Genomic DNA, 22,827 nt, shown 5'->3' on the forward strand with positions numbered 1-22,827 from the left:
TGGCAACATAACAGATACATTCAAATCATTCCTGCGTCATCTTTCTTTCTTGAGTAATATCTGATTCATCATTGCCTCACTTTGTTGTCCTTTCATACCTTTGAAAAGTTCTGAACCCTATAGAAAATCTTCCTTGTGACGGAGGGAACTTCAGTGCTATATGAAATACACTCTTACAAGCAAGATTTGAAGGTTTATCTAGGTCATAATGTCTGAGTATCAAGCAGAACTCTCCTTGCTCTTAACATGGTTCAAGTAAGAATTTCAAGTGGAAGAGTTGAGCATGACTTCCACTGTAAACTGCTGGCACAGAGCCCCTGTTCAGTCAGAGACTCGAGGTCCAGAATGCTGCCTCTCTTTCCCTTTCATGTATAGATGCACGGTGTCAAAAATGCTTCATTCTATTGCTTCTCCTCTCTGTTGTAGACATTCACCTCAGAAATGGAGGACTTTCTGGTCAATAAAGATCCAATTTTGATAAAATTTCTCAAGAGCAGCATCACTTCGTGGAGTCCGAAGCCCATCTAATGCCTCCTTTGCCTCTAATATTGAACAGCTTCTTGGTAAGGATCTTCCAATTGAATGCATAGTGTACGTCTATCCTCCAGAGTGCTGCCGTGAGCAGCAACAAAGCCACAGTGAAGAAGAGGAGGCCTCTTTTGCTCAAGGGCTAGGAGCCTTCGTCATCACAGTCGGTCTTTTACAATCATAGAAGCATGGTAGAGAAGAAGAACTCTACAGAAGATAAGAGTGTGTGAATTGCGATGAATAAGAGAAAATTAGTCTTGTCATCTTCACTTCCGTTCCGTTTCCTCTTAGTCGCAGAGATCCCTCCGATTGATCGTCTTCCTTATGATCAACTTTTTCTTCTGCTTCCCTTCAACTCGACACCCTGTGTAGGTTTTTTGGAGCTTAGATCTCCTTCTTCAGCTTTCGTCCTGGTTTTCAGTTTCCAAAAGGTGTCAGAACGGCATGGCTTTGTCCATGAGGTGAAGGCGTTGCGAAGGATGATGCGATCGATCAGTCAATCGATCTTCAGTCACAGCTCAGGTCTCCTGTGTCGTCAGCCTTGAAGCCCCCGAACTCACACTGGACATTCCATCTCTCCACCTCTCCATCTTCCACATAATGATCAGCAATACAGAGAGTAATGTCAGGAAGGTTTCGAGAGGCCGACACATCGATAAGCTCCGAGAGGCATTCCAAAAAGTGACTTGCAAAAAAAGCGATGGCATACCAAGGACCCGAAGTTGACGTAGCGCTCTCTAATTTTCTCTTTCCAGTTGCCGAGATTCCCTCCTTTTCCTTCTGTAGCTCCCCTGTTCCGTCCACACTTTTCTCTTTTTCCCACAGTTTTGTCTCTATTCCCTTCTCTGCTTGAAATTCGTAGCTTTCTCCCTTCCTTCTTCTCAATTAAGCCTCTTCTCCCCAAAAAGCCCATTTGAAAATAGTCATCCCATCATTGGCTCTAGAAAAGCGGCCCTTAGAAAGGCATACAAGCCCTCATCTTCATATCATAGCTTACAATGGCTCTTTCATATCATATGCTTTCAAACTGCCTCCAAACTTTGGAATTCTTTTCCTTGATCATCACAATACAAGCAAACAAAACCCCTTGTCACCTTCAAGCCAAGATAATGCAGCATTCCATGAGATTACGCTACAAAGTCGATGCTTGTCAAACACTTTCTGTGCTTCCGCAAATAAACCACACATGGCATACATACCAACCAATGCACAACCAACAACAGTATCCTTTTCTAGCCTCTCTTTACTATATTACCATGCAGAATAAAGATGCAAACATAACGACTAAGTATGTACAAAGTATCAAATCCCACACACACAACTTTTGGGTGGATTTCACACCTCGGATGCGCAGCAACACGACATCCACCCCCTCTAATCATGCGCATCCTCCGGATGGGCCAACTACCCATGATCATTATCATCAAGATCCACAAACAGATCAATCTCTTCATTGTGCATTTCCGGTATATCAACAAGATTATCTGTCATATCATCTGTTTCTTCTATTGAAGTTTCTTCTCGTTGCTCTTCTCTTGTAAATTCTTCCAATGCATAATCCTCATCATCTCTTTTCTTGAAAATTTTGATTATTTTTCCTGTAATAGGCACTCTAAGCATTGTCCCATCCAATTCTGTCAGCTCATATGTTGCATTGTCAAAGACATGTCTGACTATGTATGGTCCAAACCATCTTTTCACCATCTTCCGAAGTGCAGTATGCTGATTTTCAAGGCTGCTATCAAAGATTAATACCCAGTCTCCCTCTTTTATTGCTCTAGGCCGCAAGCGATGCCTGCTGTCAAATCTGTCCTTATTTCTTAGTCTAGCAACCTTCAACCTGTCAATAGCTAGCTGAATATCCTCTGGTCTTCTCTCCAACTGCCGAATCCGAAGAGCTAAGAGCTCCTCTCTCGTCAAATCCTCCTGCCAAGGTAAAGCTGACCAAGTCAAAGCACAAGTCTCAGTTGGCATAACCGGTTTCTGACCATACATCAACTCTACAGGCATATATCCTGTGGTATTAAAACTTGTTGGTCATTCAGTACATGGCTAGGATTAGATACATATTTCTTTAGTAGGCTAACATGAAATACATTGTGAACCTTTACGTTCTTAGGGAGTTGGAGTTTGTAAGCATTGGGCCCTAAGCACTTGAGGATGCACTAGGGTCCGCAATACCTTGGACTCAGTTTCTTAAGTTCTCCCAATGATAATGAACTCTTCTTGGGTCGTACATGAATAAAAACCATATCTCCCTCATTGAAGAGTCGTTCTTGTCTATTTAGACTTGCATAGGCTTTCTGCCTATCCTTGGCGGCTCTAATGTCTTATTTGATGGCCCTGACCTGCTCATCCATTTCCTCAAGAATTTTGTTGGAAGCTTCTACGCTTAAGGTAGGATTTTAAAAGTTCAAAAGAAATATGGCAAGCATGCCCATACAATTCTTGAAAATGTGTCACTTGAATGCTTTTTTGGTAGAAAGTATTATAGGTGAACTCTACCAATGGTAGATATTGGATCCATTTCCAATGTTTGCAATAGCAATATGCTCTAAGGTTATCTTCAATGACTTCGTTGATTCTCTCCATTTGGCCATCAGTTTAAGGGTGATAGGTTGTACTGAAACACAGTTGAGCCCCAATGACTTTGAATATCTTTCTCCAAAAGTTAGAGGTAAAGAGGGAATCCTGGTCACTAACAATCCTCGTAGGCAACCCATGGAGTTTGAATATCTCCTTGATGAATAATCTAGCAATATCTGAAGCTTTATAGTTTGTCTTAACTGGAATGAGGTGTGCAACCTTGGTGAGCATGTCTACTATAAACATAATTGAATTGTATCCTCCTTGAACCAAGGGTAACCCAACAACAAAGTCCATGCTGATGAATTCCCACTTCATTTGGGGAATGCCAAGAGGTTGCAGCTTCCCATGCATCTTGACATGTTCTGCCTTAATGTGTTGGCAATACAAGCATTCCATGAAATATTGTAAGTGTGTGTTTTATGTTCTAATCGACAGTGGAGGGGTTTGATAACTTGTTTTACTCTAGTCGAGGGAAATAGTCAAAATATTCAAAGGATGATTTTCAAGGGGGTGTGTGAATCATCTGAAGCATAGAAGACAAGAGTTGATCTCATCATTGGTTAAAAGAAAAAATTAAATATTAGAAGACCTAAAAAACTCAAGTAAGTTACTCATGAATATATGTGTGCATCATGTGGGTTCAAAATAAGATAATATTTTTAAAATACCATATTTATACATTTTTTACATAAAGGGTGTAATATAAAGGGGTTATTTATAGATTGAATAGAAAAGGGTTATGTTTTATTTCAAAAAAAATCTTAGATAAAGATATTTATAAATAGGCCTTGAACACACGTGATGTAGAGGATATATTTATAGTAACTACCCCGAGCCTAAAATATATTTATGTAGTTTTGGCCATTTTTACCAATGGATGTAATTGGTGGTTCTTGAGACGCCTTTCAAAGGAATAACTGGTGGTTTTGAAAAATTGTTAAAGCATAATGAGCCTCTCCATTATAGGAAAGGCAAAGAAGAGTGCCATTATAGGTAGCAATACGTAGGGGGTTTGCGGCTCCTTCTATGTGAATCCCTAGGGAATCACTCACGCTTGAGTTTCATCCCACCCCTAGAGAACCACTCATGCTTAAGAGTTTCATCCCATTGTTAAGAAGCATGTCCATTGGCCAATGCCAATGAATTGACCCAAGGAGTAGTGGCACATGTATAGGGAAACTCAATGCTTGAAGCTCTCATTGGCTACTTCGTGAAGCCCTAAAGAATCACTCATGCTTGAGTTTGGGAAGTACTTGATCTTCCCATTGTTAAGAAGCATGTCTGTTCACCAAGGCGAATGAGTTGAGCCCAAGGAGTAGTGGCACATGTATAGGGAATCTCAGTGCTTGAAGATCTCACTTCTCGAGGATGCACTAAATGCCAAGGCCAATAGTGGCACATAAATGTTATATATAGGGATGCTTCTTCAAGGTCTCACTTCTTGAGGATGTGCTAAACTTACCATTCATGAGGATGTGCTAAACCTACAATTCCACTTCTATGTGAACCCCTAGAGAACCATTCACACTCAAATTTTAGGAAGTAGTACTTGATTATCCCATTGTTAAGAACTATATCCCCTTTGTTAAGGCCAACGAATTGACCCAAGGAGTAGTGCCACACAAAACATATATAGGGCAACTCAAATTCTCACTTCTCAAGGATGTGCTAAAGCTACTGGATGGACTATCTTAGGTAAAAATCTCGGTCCTTGAAGCTTTCACTTCTAACTTGGTGCTTGAAGGTCTCCCTTTTCTCACGGATGTGTTGAAGCTATTGGATGGAATTTATCTCAAACTTTTGCTTAAGGCTAGATGTAGATTGAGTTTGGTTCAATTTTGGTGATTTGATAACATCTCATTGTAATGTGTGCCAAAGATGATTGTTAAATCTCTTTTGAACTGTCAAAGTTGTTATGGTAAAGTCACATCTAGGGGAAGTGGGTGGAGTGGAATTGCACATAGATGTAGATGGAGTTTGATAAACAGTGCATTCCAATGTGTGCCAAAGATGATTGTTAGTCAACAACTCACTGGAGTTGTCAAAGTTGTTATAGTGAAGTAACATTTAGGGAAAGTGGATGGAGTGGAACCATTCCACTCCATTGGCACTCACAGCAAGATCCTATTTAGGGTTGCGTCACACTAGCATGAGTGGGTGGGAAGGTAGACTTGTAGTTCGTGATCACACACCAGTAGAGGTTTAGGGAAAGGAGAATCAAAATAAATATTTAATGCCTTGCGTGTGAGCATGTCAAAGCTTTGTCAAAATATTTAATGTCTTCTGTGTGAGCCATGTTACAGCCTTGTGTGCTCGATTGGATTAGCTTTCCTTGTCAGAGGATATGGAAGATCTTGTTCTTTAGAGAATGGGAATCCCTAACCTCGCTAAAACAATCTTATAACCCCCTTTTGAAGAGGTGCTTGTAGGGGTTTTTGAGGATCTATAATGCCCCTACTCAACCCAACCCTTATAGTGCAACCATGTACTTATAGTGTGAGAGGGGTGAGCTTTCTCCCACAAGTTCCAAGCAAGCACGACCCGATCCATAGTGTAGGGATAGTGGGGGATCTCAAAAATTTGGATCCCCACTAGCTCCATGCACTTCAAGGTAGTGCTAGCAATCCAAGCTTGCTATTGCCAGTTGAATAAAAATCAAACGCCCTTGGGGAGTCCACCTAATAGAACATGTAAGATACTACGTGCGTTCAAAAGAAAGGGAATGTGATTCTGAAAAAATCCATTAGTTCAATAAAGTAAAAGGGGTCATTTAAAGGCCTTATAGCATGTAAGAAAATGGTATTTCTTAATATCCCCACTATCTCCCTGCACGTCAAGGTAGTGCTAGCAATCCAAACTTGCTATTTCCAGTTGAATAAAAGGCAAACGCCCTTGGGAAGTCCACCTAATAGAACATGTAAGATACTACGTGTGTTCAAAAGAAATGGAATGTGATTTTAAAAAAATCCGTAAGATCAATAAAGTAAAAGGGGTCATTTAAAGGTCTTATAGCATGTAAGAAAATGGAATTTCTTAATATCCTTTGAACGCATGTTATATAGATGATTTCTTATAGGTGGACCCCCCGGCGCCAACTCCCTCATTTTCCTTGTTGTCGTGGATCAATTCAATGGTGGGCATTGGTGCATACAAATCTCAAATGAACTCTCCCTCCACTTGAAACATGTACTTTCCCTACCTTATGTCACTGCTAACTTGTGCCCCTTGCCATTGGTTCAAGCTATATAATTTGCAAGGTTCGAAGAGCATGTGTGTTTTTTCTTCTTCAAAAATCCCCCCCCCCCCCCAAAAAAAAAAGAGGTATGCCTTTCTCCCCTAGTACTAGTTGTTATTTTTTGTGTTATGAAATGCCATTGGGCTCTACCATGCATACTGAAATGGTGTTTATGATTGGGGTCTTTGTAAAATAGCCTTCTCTTCATGCCAAAGTTGGACATCATGTTGATTGCTCTTGTTTTACTATGTAATTTCTTTGACATCGTGCTGTTTATTAAACTTGCCCTTCATTTCTATCATGCATAAAAAAATAGGGGCTATGGAAGAGACAATAGCTCCCCCTTCATGTTGATAGACCTAAACACATGTGGAGTGCTCAATTATGTGATTTCATGTGAGCTTAACCTACCATGATGTCGAGATTAACCTCCCTTCATGCTAGGACCAGATGGGGGACTTCATTATCAAAATTAATATGCACTTGAAAATTTTTTAATTCTCTAAATTGTGATGTTGATTGATTTTTTTTTCATTAATCAAAATTTGAAGAAATTTACCTCCCCTCCCCCTCCAACCATACTTGGTAAATGTTTAGAATGGAGGGCTACCAACATTTGAAGGCCTTGATTTTTGAATACATGGTTTATTATGCTTTAAGATTGGTCAAAATTGAGATTTGAAAATTAGCATGCCTCTTTCCCTTTTCCCTACTCATTAAAATCTGTGTAAGGTGCATATTGGCTTGGATGTTGGTTTGCATGTAACTGGCTTGTTGCATGCATGTATGTGACATCAAGGAATTTCCCTTAATACCCACAATACCTTGAATTCTCATGCTATTCTTGGAGTGATCAAACCATGTAGTAGAAGTTTCTTTTGGTAGTAAAATCATGCTAATATGGGTGTAATCTATAGCATCAAAGTAGTTGGCAAGACCCTAATGGGATAGGAATCAATCCTTCACCTTGTCTAACTTTGATTGGGTGGACACCATTGGATGAAGTGAGTTCCATGCTTTCATGATTTCATTCACTACCTCATGGAGGAACTTAGTCTAATTGAGTGATTCCAATATCAATAAGGCTTACAAAAGCTAAAAATACATGCCAATGACACTACCACTGAGCAATCTAACTCTTGTCCCCAAAACAACAACATGGGTTATAATGGGGTGATAATTTTATCCACCTCTAGCTAGTCAAATGAAGATATTATTGTTGATATCAAATTATACAAGTTCAAAAAAGACCAACATGAAACATTGTAGAAGCACATTGGTAGGTCAATTGGGTGGTTACTCTCTTATCACCTCCCAAAACACCACCACAAGATAAAAGCCAAGAATCTCTCTTAACAAAATTATTCAAATCAGCACCGCAGAAAGTAAAACAAGGTCACTTAGAACTAGCCTTTTAATAGTTGAAATTTAATTCAAATTTATAGATTCTTCATTTTTAGGAGCTGCAAATCCACTATGGGGTTGCAAGCACCGCTATGGAGACTACATAGTTGAGCATAGCTAACTGCCTCTTTTAATTTCAAATATGTATTTAGCGTGAAAAGGCTTATATTGAGTATGCTCTTCCTTGATAAACACTATAAAGCTTAAGAACTCACTTCAGAGTGGTGAGTATTGCTACAGAGACTGCAAGATCCTAGGTAGCAAATTGTCTTTTTTATTCCAGATTTGTATTTCAATGTGGAAAAGCATGTATTTCATCATACTCATTTTTTATTGAACACTACAAGGCTTCAAGACCTGTTGTAGGGCTACTGCTACGAAATTGTGAGTATCACTGTGAAAACTATGGGGTTGGGCCAATAGACTATCACTTTTGATTCAAGAACTATATCCGAGTACAAAAATGACTATATATTTCAGCATATTCTTCCCTAATAAAGCACCACAAAGTTCAAAATTAGGCTTCAAGAGCTGCACATTTTTAGACTATGCGAGTGTTAAACAAGGCCATGCAAGAAAGACTTTCCATTCCTAAAGAAATGTGTAATTTTATTATGTTGTCGTAAATCCTTCAAATTCCTCATTGACTTGAGTAGCATATATAGCCTTGGTCAATAGTACCTAGCCTTTGTAATACACAAATCCCTCAAACATGGAAATTCTAGTTTCCCTTTTCTCACTAATGAGACCTCTAACATGTGACACACACCATCAACAACATAGAGCGAAGTAGCCTTCTTGTTATCTTTTTGGCCAACAATAATATGTTGAATAAAAGTCTGCACTCACCGTACTTCCTAAAGTAGGAGAAAGGAAAAGAGAAGTTGAAAGAAAACCTTGTTGTCATAGTTAGATAATAAAGGAATTGCAACAGCAAATTGTATTCCACGACTCCATTCTTCATCACGTTGCCAACAAGCTTCGAATTCATGAAAGCCTCAATCACTTATATGTAGGTCTTGTTAAAATGTGTGTGTAGTGCTAGAGGCACATGTAACGGAATCCCATAAGAGAAGTGTGAGGCATGTATTGCAGCTAAAAAGCTATTAAAGAATGTACTTCCTAGGACTATCAATCAAGCAAGTCTCTTTCATGGGTTACGAACAAGATTGCAAAGAGAGGCTAATAATAACCAAGAAAATATCCAACGAAGGGAGACTAATCAAAATTTATATCTCAAAAAGGGAGCCTATAAAAGAAAAATCTGAAGAAAAAATAGGAGAAATCGAAGAAGCTAAGAATAGGACCAATTTGGAAAGATTGTCTACTAAGTTAAGATCTTGCCTTGATTGTCTCCCTATTTGTGTAGAAATACTATTTGAGGAAGAATTACTTGTGCTTGTAATGAAGCATGTAAGTTTAACTGGATACACTTAGGAAATTGATTGAATTGAATAAAAATCATGTACTAATTTGTAGTAGGATGGCCTTTCAAGTTGATGTGCCATCCATTTCCCACTTATCACCGATATCTATGTTCTCTTCCTCCTCTTCTGGAGCCTAATAATATTGGTCATGGATCCTCCACTTGTTGAGGCAGCCATCAAAGTAACTCTTCTCTTGAAGGTTTTACAAATGTTGAGATGAAAATTATGCATAACTAGAATTCATGGCAATTCCATTTGAAAGCACTACATGACTAAACTCCTTGACAAAGCCTTTAGCAAAGACTAATATAATCTCCATATTCGTCGCCGGTTTCTAGTAGATATTTTAGTGAGTTTCTCTCAATTTGAGAAGAGAATTAATGAATATCCAATAGGACCTCAAAAGCAAAGTGGTAGGAGTCAGAAGTAGCTTTTCCAAAACTAGAAGGCATGTCACATTGTTGACCAAAGAACATGCACCACATCATCATGTATGGTAGCTTTCCATGATGCCAAAACTAGGTGGCCAATCATCACCATCACTCAGACCATGATGGCATACAAAACTTTTCATTGATGTTTAACCCATAATCAGGAGTGCATAGGGATATTCTGGAAGATCCAATACTTCAGTGGTTTGCTATAGGGGACCTAACCTAATAACTAGATAGCCATAAAGGGTTAACACCCCTTGATTTGTCTACTCAAATTATATTTAATGCCTTTCAGGGTACAATTGTGAGTCAGATATTTCTTGATTAAAGTCCTAGTGGGCGCAAGCTCCCAAACAAGGCACAACAATAGATGCATGTCCATCACAAGGGAAAATCAACGATAGTGACTTTAAGGACCAAGATCTATGCACACTTTACTTAAAGAAGACACCACCAATGGTACTCCAAGATTATAGGGTGGAAGCATGTGAGTAGGCCAACAAGCCCACCCTAGAAGAGCTTGTGCATGATCTCGAGTTATGGTCACTAACCAAGCTTCTCAATAGAATTCTTGTCCATTATTTTACTGTAATCATCTTCTCTAGCCATACAAATTTAACTTGGAGGGTTGTGACCATAAGGAATCCTGCTTCCATGCAACCTCTAGCACCATTAGTTCCATCAAATACACCAATCCAAGGCTTCACATCAACAATCTTGTGTAGAGACACTTTCAGGTTACCCATTTGATTGTGTAAAGCATATTGAATGTCTAAGGCTACACACCTTGCAAGATTTCCAAAGGAGCTTCTAGGCCGAGCAAGGAATGAGAGAAGAACATTCTACCAACCAAATTAGTGCCTCCAAAGTGTATAGAGTAGTGCGAGACTAAGATTGACTTTCATAGGTTCACTCGTTGAAGTGAAGTACACACTCACCTTGTGCTCAATTATAAACATCCAAAACAAAAGCAACTTATAGAAACCCTTGGTTGACTTGCTACACCTCAGTGTTTGACATAGAGTTTGGGCGTAGATAAGCACCATATAAAAGTAATTATCCTAGTAGAAGTAGAATTACAACAAGCCATTATAAATCCATAATGGCCTAAGAAGTCAAGGATTGATAAATTCTTGGAAACACCATTGCATGAGAAAAAAATCTACTTCACTCACTTTCATGGAGAAAGTGCTACAGGCTCTGAAACACCATCCATCGAGCAATTTAGGAAGTAAGCTTGACTAGCCAATCTAAATCCATTTGTGTGCTTGCAAAGGACCACTCTTGAGAACACCTTGAGTTGATGTGCTAGCTAATAGTAATTGTCAACTTTCAGACCTTGTGTGGGGTGAACATTGAGACTGACTATCCAAGTTGCATACTTAGATATATCAAAGAAATGACCCACTCTAGAAAACAAAGACCTTTCCTCAAACAGCCCATGATAAACCTTGAAAAAGTCGTTGGCTTGTAAGGAAAGAGCATCTAGATTGTTCAAGTGATTGATTGATCAAGAGAAATTGATTATGCTTTTGTACTTTGATTGGAAAGTAAAGAACTTGTTTGAGCACCATAAGCACATGAAAGTTGCATTGCATTGAGACACATTGATTATTTTAAAAAATAGAAAGCCTAATTGTGCACTTAGCACCTCCATTTTGCATGATTTAATAATAAAACTAGTTTCAAAACAAAAACAAAACACATAAAATGATAAATCTAAAGAAGAAAACCACTCAACAAATAGTGCATCCAAACCACAAAACTAAGACCTAGTGAGAGGAAGGAAATACCAAATATTGAACTTAGCATGTCTACAACAAAAGTATACATAGTTGATAACATGTATGCTAGTCAATATACTTGGTATGTTGGTTGGCATTAATTGTATGATGTGAAGATTCAAATAGCACAAAAGGGTATGCTACTAATCATACACACATGCTAATTGGCATTACTTGTAGTGTAACTACTAATCTAAAAATAGGTATGATCACTCTAAGCATGATAGTTGGCACATCTAATATGCTACAAGTATGCTTGTTAGCATGCAGGTTATATAACTAGCATAAAATATTTTTTCCAGGTATGATTGCCAACATACTGGTATACTGGATAACTATTTATTATTTCCAGTATGGAAAAATACCTATTATGATTGCTAACATACCTAATATGCTTGATATAATTCCAAGTTACCTTTGAATGTATGGGAGCTAGCATATCCATTATGCATGTTGGCATACCTAGCATGCTATCATACTTGCAACAAAGTAAGGATGGTAAATAGATTATATTCATGTGTATATGGCATGCTAGCTAAGATACTAGAGTTTCATTGACTTAAGGATAGAGTGTTGACAAGCTCTTCAGTAGCCTTAGACAACTAGTTTGTTGGTAATTTTTATTCGCAATCAAGTCGACTCAATAGAGCATGTGATAGCAAAGCATAGCAAGTGTCAATATTTCCATAACTTCCACTGAATTAAGGACAATCCCATAGCCACTATTATAGTGCATTGGTAAAATGCATGTTGAGCCTCCATGTCTTGTTAGTGTGGCAATGGCCAAATTACATACAAATCTTGGAAATAAAGATGTTTCAATGTAGTTCTCCAAATGCATCAAGAGCTGCAAATGTTGTTCATGGCTCAAGACTTCTAATTCCAGAGCCCTTATGTGAGCTTAAGAACAAAGGAAGAATCAATCCTAATAAGTAGCTACATTGGTGAAAACTATAGGTGAATTCCATGAGAGATATTTATAGATACTTACTAGACAATAGGTAATGTCGACAAACAATGCTATCATCATGAAGAAATGGATCTTTAGTTTGCAAATAAACTACAATTTTCAAAGTCTACTTATAGAGTTCAATCTTCAACTCAAGCTCCACCTATTGCCTTATCTCTAGAGTGATGCTCTATGTCAAAGAACAATAACACCTCCTTATATTCCTTGCTAGTTTTCTATTTGATTCCATTACTTGGGCTTGATGAGGAGGTGGCCATTGTTATTAGTGCATGCCAAAGTGGATTGTAGTCTGAGTCACGATGGCCTAGGGAAGGAGGGCCACAAGGGCTAAGGCCTATGGTCTAAGGGGGTCAGGGCCAAGGCCTCATGTGGCCATAGTGAAGGCATTGGGGCCTACTTTTGGTTGAGGACTTGGAGGCCACCAGGAACAAGCCACAAACTATCGAGTTGATGAAGTGAGGGTTTTGGTTTATTGTTGGTCAAGGGTGACCACACATGTCCAAGGGTGGACAACAATAGCAATAGGTCAAGTCCACAAGCAAGGTGTCTGAATCACAAAACTAGCCTAGATGCTAAACTACAAGGCAAAAGGGAGTTGAGCACTAAGGTAGAGGTGGGATCATGCATAGTTATTGTGTTGAAAGATCTACCTATTGCTTATGGATTTTCCTCCTCCTCCTCCTCCTTCTCCTCTAGTTTTCTAACCATTGTTGACATCAACCCTTGTTCATCTTCTCTTATCCTTCCCTCTACTGCTCCACTATTGCGGCCTGCTCCTTCTCTTTCTGTGTGCAATTCTCTACGTGTTTCTTCTTCTTATCAATACCCAAAAATAAAAAAGTAAAAAATATATCATTTTCTCTTCCCACACTAGCAAGCCTCCTTGTTTTCTTTTTCACCTACTTTTCTTTCCCCAAAAGCAAACCTTTACCTAATGTCAAGCCTTAGCCTCCATATAAATCCATAAACTAGCTAGGCCACCATCACAAAACCCTATGACCTTGAAAATCTAATTATCCCTTTGAGTTGGAACTACACCCACTTCTAGAAAAATTACTCCTTGAGGAAGAGATACACATTGCAAGCTGGCTTAAGTTGTTAACCCTACTTATATTGATATCATCATCTATCTTTGCAAGCTACTCAATCTTCCATTCTATTTGGACCCCCTAGCCAACCTCTAGTATATCTCAAACTTCTACAACTCATGGCTCCCTAAGGATGTTAGTACATCAACTTGTACACAGACACCATCTCTTACGTACATACTCAATAAAACCCTTTGTTCAAAAAACACACACCGAAGACAACCTCCACCCCAACCTCCATCTAGGAAGCTATCCACCACCATTGAGAGGGTGTGGTAGGATGGCTAGCTAGAAATCTACTAGATGGAAATCATTAAAGAGTGTTAAGAAAGGAAGTCATTTTTAAGGAATTCCCTTTAAGGTAAGATGCATGGATAAAAACCAAAATGGCTAAGAAGAATTGTAAGAGAACATTCAAGGCTAATTTATACTCAATCTTGTTAAATGTCTAGAATGCTAATGGTTTGTTATTCTTTGGATCATCAATTTGGCGAAATTCATTCACCCTTTACTCTCTTTCTATGTGTATAAATGGCAAAATTGTCCAACACTAGAGGGGTAGAACCTAGGCAAGAGAATAGGGCAGAACAACCATCCCTGCAATACTAGCCATGATCCAAGAGACCAAAATTTTTGAGCTCTAGTTTATGTTCAAAGTGTGTGTGCATGAGGCTGATGTTATGTGCTCAAGAATGTGTCTTAAAAGGTTTGTGTGCTTGTGTGCCTAAGGGTTCATGTATGTGCTAGAGATATGTGCATGAGAATTCCTAGTGCATGCACAACTGATGTGTGTGGACAAGAGTTTATGCACCAGAATGCTAGAGTGTCTAATGTTTTTTGTGTGTGTACTCAATGGTTTGAGTACTCAAACATTGTTTGTGCTTATGTGCCCGAGCTCCTATGTACATGCGCACATGGGAGTGTGCATGAGAGATTGTGTGTGTGTGTGTGTGTGTGTGTGTGTGTGATGCATCTGCTTTGAGAAAAAGAGGAATGCAAGCCAAAGTTCTTCTCCTCAAGTATTAACATAGAAAGTAAGTTCACAAAATCTAGGATATCATTCCTCGCACTCATAGATGGCTTGAAGCCCTTTTATTCTTCTCCAAGTCCATCTAAGAATGCACCAAAACATCATCATCATTAATTACCACATTAATAAGCTTCCACAATACTTTTGATCTTCAAGGCATAATCATAAATGGACATGTTCTAAGCCTCTCGTCGAACTGAGAAGACGGGGAGATTGTTGGAGTTTTTTGCTATGATTGAGGAGCAAAATTCAAGCTTTTTCTCGTGTATTCAGAATCTCCAAATTTAGGAAAATTTGTGCACCATTTTTTTTGTCAAAAGAAAGGGGGGGGAGCAGTGGCCTATTCGTCGTCATCTTCCTCTTAATCATCTTCTTTTTTTCATAAAGCTTTAAGATTTAAAGCTTAAAGCTTTTAAACTTCCCTTGCTTTGCCAAGTGGGTTTGGTCAATTATAACTCATGGCTCATGACTTGCGTTTGTGTGGGGACTTCCGTGAAGGATGGCTGCAATCCTTATCAACCTAGGTCGAGTTACGAACTTTAGACTATTTTTGTTCGAGACTTCCTCTATTTAATGGTCTAGAATTCTTCAAATCTAATTGTGAGATGTCAGGAAGATTGAAAATAAAGTTAGAATATCACAATTAGTTTCTTGGTTGCAACTGGCTTCGTTGCATTAGCTACCTTCTTTATTGTAGCTATTTTCTTGGATAAACCTTGACTCTATTGCAAAAATAAGATGAAAGATATAAAGAAGAATAGAAATATATTTCTATAATGCTTAGAAACTTGAGACTTACTTGCAATTATTGATTTTATTTTTAAGCATGAACTTTACATGAAGAAATCTCCATGAAGTTGCAATTACCCTCCATTCACAATGTGTCATGCTGGCAAGGGACTTACCGGATGTAGACAAATATCTATTTATCCCTTTTTAGCACTAGAAGTTTGTCCTCAAGGGGAAAAAAATAAATTAGCACTAGAAATTTGTCCTCGAGGGCAAAAAATAATCTTTTTAAAAGCTTGTTCAATATGCTTGTGATAGTCATTAGAAGTTCACTTGGCACATACCACTAGTAGAAGAAAATTCAATTCATATTTAGAGTCTAACATCCTCATGGAAACCATTGAGAGAATTCATAAGGTAAATTTTCCTAAGTTTGAGGTCCAAAATTGGCGTGCTCTAGTATGAACTACACATTAAAATATATTTGAGCATAATGTCAATGCAATACGTAAAACTAATATCTGCATAAGAATTAAGTGGACAAGAATATACCCCTCATGATAGGAAATGATAAACAATTGGAGTTCATCAAGATTAATCTCTTACAAAAAAAAATCAATTGAGTTTGAATTTGCTTTTGCAGAGATAAAGAGATCAATAACATAAACATTGTTAGTACGTAAATTGGATGATGGATGCGCACGTAGCAAGCGCTGAAAGGTCCCCAAGAACAAAGAACTCATGAGGCAAAAAGACAAATTGGATATAATCTCCCCCCATGCCTTGTGTGAGCATACTTTCAGTGCTCGCTACATACGCATCCATCATCCAATTTGCGTACGTAGCGAGCATGCATAATCTCCCCCCATGCATAATTACGTACGCAAATTGGATGATGGATGCGTACGTAGCGATAAAATTGGGTATAATCTCCCCCTATGCTTCACAAGGCATGCATTTATAAATTTATTTATCTCAAAGCTCAAAAAATAGCCCAATTTTACAATAAGCATGCTTTAGCTTTTGTGTTTGCTTTTATCCAAATAAAGAATAAAGCGATTGGGCGGCCCGAAAGTCAGGCTGTGCGCAAATACAATGTCCAATAATGAAATATTTAAATCGTGCACCCATGGCATACAAAATAATAAATATTTGTGAAGCGCTTCAATAACTAAGCGCACCTAAATAAATGTTAGCGCCATGCCTTTAATATTAAGACGTGCGCCCATTAAAATGATACTTTCTTCTAGATAATTTGAATATACGCTATCGCCCAGTGCTTCCCAATGCCACCGCCACCTGCTCTACACATAAACTAAATCATTCAAAATTGTTAGAAAATAATAAAATTAAACTGACAAAAGTGAATACTTAGTAGTCTTTAGCTACAAAATAAATAAGTAGGTTGGAACTCTGTCTAACCTTAATTTAATATGAGTACACTCTAAACTCATAAACGTCCATTAATTTAAATATGTATTTTGCAAAATCACCCACTGTGGAGTCACCGACATGCACATTAAATTAACATGACACCCGAAAAGGACAGGCGGCCTGTCAACTTCTGGCACAAGGAATCCGCCTTGTGTACGAGCCTTGGCAAATAAATATAGTTTCATGAAATCCACTACAAAAACCTCATGGAATCCATCGTGGAATAAAAACTCATGAAATCCACGGTGGTCTCACGGAATCCACAGTGGAATATGCCTCCTAGTATCATAGTGCTATTAGCTCAATGTGGAGCGAGCAGTGAGGGATAAGCACTTAGGTCACAGTAGTGCATCCATTAGGTCACTTTAACAAGATGATTTTTAAACTTAACCAAATATCTAGAGTATCAATGACCAGTTCTAGTGGTCATAAAATCAGTATTTAGAATAGTTTGAGGTTCAAGGATTTCAGTTTCTTCTTCTAACAAAGGAGGATTTCCATAAATAGGGTGAACATGTAATTGGCCTCGAAAAGGTCGTAACAAACTGATATGAAAAGTATTGTGGATTTTCCAATGTTGGGGTAGTTCTAATTTGAATGCATTGTCATTGATTTTGTGAATGATCTTGAAAGGTCCATAAAATCTAGGGGCTAACTTAACAACAAGGTGTTTCTCAATACTTTGTAATATTCTCTTATCAATGTGTAACCAAACATAATCATTAATTTTGAAACTCATAGCTTTTCTTTTCTTGTTAGCTTATTTTGTGTATGATTGCTAGGCTTTCACAATCATGTCTTTAACTTAAGAAAAAATAGTAGCATGCATATTGACAATATCATTAGCAGCTTTAACTTTGTTTGACAATGATGTAACAGGTGTAGGCAATCTATGTCCATAAATGATTTGAAAATGTGCTTTCTCTATAGCTGTATATGGTGTATTATTATATGCAAACTGAAGTAAATACAAGTGTGTATCCCATGTTTGTGATTTTGAAATTGTGTATGCACGCAAAAGATCTAAAATTGTACTATTAGTAACTTCTGTTTGCCCATTTGTTTCAAGATGAAATGCAGATGAGAAATCAATCTTTGTCCCTAAATTAGCAAACAAAGTATTCCAAAAACTATTGCAAAATCTAGAATCATGATCAGAAATAATAACTTTTGGTAAACCATGGTTAGTTAAAACAATTCTCAAAAACAGTTGTGCAGCTTGAGATGCAGTTAATGTTTTCTTGTATGAAATGAAATATGCTTGTTTGCTAAATCGATCTACAATAGTCCAAATCATATCATGATTAGCTTGGGTGTTAGGCAAACTAGTAATAAAATCCATTGAAATATGTTCCCATGGTCGTTCAGGAATCAGTAAAGGCATTAACAAACCATATTGCTTACTATGATGTCCCTTAACTCCTTAACAAATTAAGCACTCATATACAAATATAAAAACATTAGATTCAATTTATGGCCAATAAAAATATTCAACCAATGTACACAAAGTAGAAATAATACCCTATGGCCTTGATATGGAGGACAATGAATTTCGTGCAACACAAATAATCTAAATGTAATAGTTACACACAACATTTTCTCATAAAACATAAATCCTTCAGAATAAGACAATGAATCTATTGGAATCCAATTGTTTGCAACTAATTTATTCTAATCATCTTGAAAACTGGGGTCCTAATCATAGGTATCTTTCATAGGGATAAGGGAATCAAAAGATATAACAGAGATATTATGGATACTTGGTCTTCAACTTAAGGTATGGATAACAAAATTTACTTTTCCAAGTCGATATTGCATAAGTGGATGAAATATTTGAATTAAAGCAGCCCATTTACCATAACAATGCTCTGTCCACTAAATAGTTAGGGACACACTTGAGTTTTTCTTTTTCCGCATACTATTCTTCATGGCAATAATCATTAAACTGACTGATAAAAGCGAGAATAGTATTTCCGTCATGTAGCCCATAAAAAGTATGGAATTTGAAATTTCTTTTACTTATCTTGGCTTCTTTCCTGATAGATTGTGCTTTGAGTGTCACATTGATCATACGTCGTATAACATCTTTGGGTTGCGGTCCATCTTTATCGGTAGTATATCATTGAAGAGTAGCCATTTGAGCTTGCAAAGTTTGATGTGCTCTTCGTTCCTCTTGAAGCTACATCATAATTAGGTTCTATTTTTTCTTCACCGTTGATTCCGGTAAATCACCTTCGGCCATAAAATCTTCCAAGGTTTGATCAGACATCTTGCAAAATTTCAAACAACCTCACACACTTGAAATCTTATTAGCGAGATGAGTGTAGCTCAAACTTGGGTTCACAAGGCTTACTTCTTTTTTTTTTTGTATAGCTTTTTTCCATCTTTCTTCTTTTTACAAGTATGGAAATTGATGAGGTCCTTCTTCCAATGAATACTTTGTCCGTGTAGATTACGTATAGCAATCTGTTTGCTGAAAATTGGCTCTGTCAGAGTGCAGGTATGAACAGGGGCTTGCTGGAAGGTTGAAAACGATTTTGGAATTAACTCAATGTGAACAGCTACTAAGAAGGAGATTTAAAGAGTAAATTCTTAAGCTTTAATCTCAGCTTAGAACCTTAAGCTAAAGCTTTTTAATAAAAATATTTGACCAAATGAATTTGCTATGACATGAGGTCAGGAGTTTTCTGATGATGCCAACGTCCACAGGGGACCTTGACAAATTTCAAGATAGAATATCAATCATGTGAATAATCCTCTGCAAGAAAAAAAAACTGAAAATGCAGCAATCATCTGCTGAACAACTGGACTCCAGTTGTAGCTTCGAAGAGCATTATGAATACCAGCATGGTCATATTTCCACATGCATTGTCGAATTGTTCTAGACAGCTCTGTTCTATGGTTGTGGGTATACGCTCAAGCTCGAGGGCATCGCAAATGTCTCTAGCTTCCGAGTACTAGCCTGAATTGATGGCATCATGGAAGGGCTAAGTTTCGTGTCAAAATGCTAATTTCCCCTCACACCCATGGCCAAAAGCTACAGGAGCAACCTTGAGTTGGATAAGCAGATGGAAGCCATACTCACATAAAGACTCGCACCTGATCTAATACACGGGTTCCCTCTTAGAAGTAGTTCCTTGGTGGATCGAACGAGTTCTGTAGGAGTCTGGGCTTGGATTTGAATATCCTCTTCATTGTGTTGGACTTCTTCTACCACAGCGATCCTTGAAGAGAGAGTAGATCGCAGTTCAACACCTTATACAAGAGCCCAAGAGTTCTTTCGTGAGAACATTATGAGATACCTTGTTGTATGTCTTCCAAAATTTGACCTGGAGCAGAATAAGGATTTACTGGACATCCTTGTCGAAGGTTATGAGAATACAGACATGGCTCTTCACTATGGCATGATGCTTCGGGAATGCATAAGACATCAAAGTGCAGCAAAGTATGTCTTAGAGTCAAATAATCTAAGGAAATTCTTTGGCTATATGGAGCTTCCAAATTCTAATGTGCAATCAGATGCTGCTGCAACATTCAAGGAGCTTCTAATGTGCAATCAGATGCTGGTGCAACATTCAAGGAGCTTTTGATAAGACATAAATCAACAGTGTTAGAGTTTCTCACCAAGAATTATGAATGGTTTTTTGCAGAATACAACAGCAAGCTTCTGGAACCCCCTTTTTCCTGTGGTTATCCGAGAAAATTGAAAGGTTCAATTGCAGCAACCCCTATCTTTTTGAGCAGCAGGTCAAACGAAGGGGCAAAGAATCCTAGGGATGGAGTAAGTGGCAATCCAAAACATGAGATCTGGTATCAAGTTGTATGGTCTTCCTTATCAATAATAGGCTCTCTCACACTTTGTATATTCATTCCTTTTCTGTCCGTTGGGAGCGAAAATTTTATGTCTTTTCTGCGGTAGGCGCTCGCTGAGAATCACACACCACTTTTTCATACAGAAAAGTGGCCCCTCACAATAGCAGCAGATTTTCGACTCCCATGCGGGGCTTACTCCAAATTCCTTGCCCATTTGTAGATGATAAGTATGAGCAACAGCTAAAGGATCACTTGCCTTCAGAATCCCTTGACCAACAATAATTATGTCACTGCCCCTTTCTCCAATAACATTTTCTGGAGCATTGTACTGCTGCCAAAGAGAGTCTCCACCACCGCCAATTTGTACTCCGGGAGTCATATGTATCAAAGCAGGATTCCCTAGCCCCATAGGCCATGCTACACGATTTATTGAAATAAAACCAATTATAACAAAATCAGGATGATCTGCAGCTATCTTTGCTGTAACTGTTGTATAATCATCCTTAGCTAATGTTCCACTGGAACTCATTTCCGCCAAAAGAAGTAATCCACAATGGCGTGGTAGACCCTTGAGCTTTAGCCCATCCACAATACCGGGGCCTGGTATCACATGAGCATTAACAATGTCTTCCTTTCCAGCTATGTCAATAACCAACTTTATAGCATCATCTACTTTATTGGCTTTGCATAGTCCAAGAGTAACCATACCCACAGTGAGACTATCTAGATGCATTTCTACTTTCTGCATTCTGTTGTACATTTCCAATGCATCATCAAATCTTTGTGCCTTGATGAGAAAGTCAATAACACAATTGTATGTGAAGCTAGCAGGCTCACAACCTAGATCACTCATGTGATCAGATAGTTGTAAAGCCTCCTGAATGTGTTCTTATTAGGTATATCCTCCAATCAAAGAGCTCCATGTCACAACATCTCGATTGGGTAGTGTATCAAAAATAATATGCGCCAGAGACATGTTGGTATTGACAGTTCTTGACTATAGAGCCGGTTGTTTCAAGAGCTTCACCTTCACGCAAGATGGTAAGCGATTGGAAGCCCTTGATATAAGCTTCGCTCTGATACCACTGGTGCACAAATTGGATGCTTGATATGTACGTAACGAGCAGCAGAAGGTCCCGAAGAACAAAGAACTCTACTTAAGCTTTAGAAAAAAATAAAGAAGATTTGCATGACATGAGGCAAAAATACAAATTGGGTACAATCTCCCCCCATGCCTTGTGTGAGTGCTTCACAAGGTATGTATTTATAAATTTATTCATCTCAAAACTTAAAAAATAACACACTTTTATAATAAGCATACTTTATCTTTTATGTTTGCTTTTTTCCAAATAAAGAATAAAGCGGTTGGGCGGCCCAAAAGTTAGATTGTGCCCAAATACAATGTCCAATAATGAAATATTTAAATCGTACGTCCATGGCATACAAAATAATAAATATTTGTCAAGCGCTTCAATAAATAAGTGTGCCTAAATAAATATTAGCGCAATGCCTTTAATATTAAGATGTGTGCCCATTAAAAATGATAATTTCTTCTAGATAGTTTGAATGCATGCTATCGCCGAGTGCTTCCCAACGCCACCGTTGCCTGCTCTACACATCAATTGAAGCATTTAAAATTGTTAGAAAATAATAAAATTAAACCAACAAAAGTGAATACCTAACAATCTTCAGCTACAAAATAAATAAATATATTGAAACTCTTTCGACCTAACCTTAATTTAATATGAGTGCACTCTAAACTCATGAACATCCATTAATTTAAATATGTATTTTACAGAATCACCCGCTGTGGAGTCACCTATGTGCACATTAGATTAACATGATACCCGAAAAGGATAGGTGTCCTCGTCAACTTCTCGCACAAGGAATCCACCTTGTGTACGAGCCCCGACAAATAAATAGAGTTTTACGAAATCCACAACAAAACCTCACGGAATCCACCATGGAATAAAAACTCACAGAATCCATAGTTGTCTCACGGAATCCACTATGGAATATGCCTCCTGGCATCAATTGTTGATCTTATCAACTTGAGAATGTGAGCATTAGACACTTGGACACAATTGCCTCAAACATGTGATTAGGAAAAAGATTGCGAAGAATAGAAAATTGATGACCTAGACATAATGACATGCAAGGGATAATTCCAATGTTGGCATATAGTCTATGTGTGCACTATTGGCTCTATGCATGTTCTATGTATAGAAATTAATTTTTATGATTATTATGATTTGGGACCATATAACAAAAATTAATTAAACTTAGCCAAAATGGTGACATACAAAAGGAAATTTTGAATTTATCTAATTGTGAGTACATGCATCCTGAGGTCCGCCATCAC

The 22,827-nt window shown here is 38.0% G+C and overlaps 1 pseudogene; it reads left to right on the forward strand.

Annotated features, from left to right (window-relative positions):
- LOC148036285 (putative MO25-like protein At5g47540 pseudogene) overlaps positions 1 to 20,359 on the forward strand; it is a 45,781-nt pseudogene extending 25,422 nt beyond the window's left edge.
- The last annotated feature ends 2,468 nt before the right edge of the window (positions 20,360 to 22,827 follow it).

The sequence above is a fragment of the Lygodium microphyllum genome, chromosome 5 (genome assembly GCF_053477565.2).
Source record: "Lygodium microphyllum isolate KBCC chromosome 5, Lygodium_microphyllum_v1.1.10, whole genome shotgun sequence".
Classification (NCBI taxonomy): domain Eukaryota; kingdom Viridiplantae; phylum Streptophyta; class Polypodiopsida; order Schizaeales; family Lygodiaceae; genus Lygodium; species Lygodium microphyllum.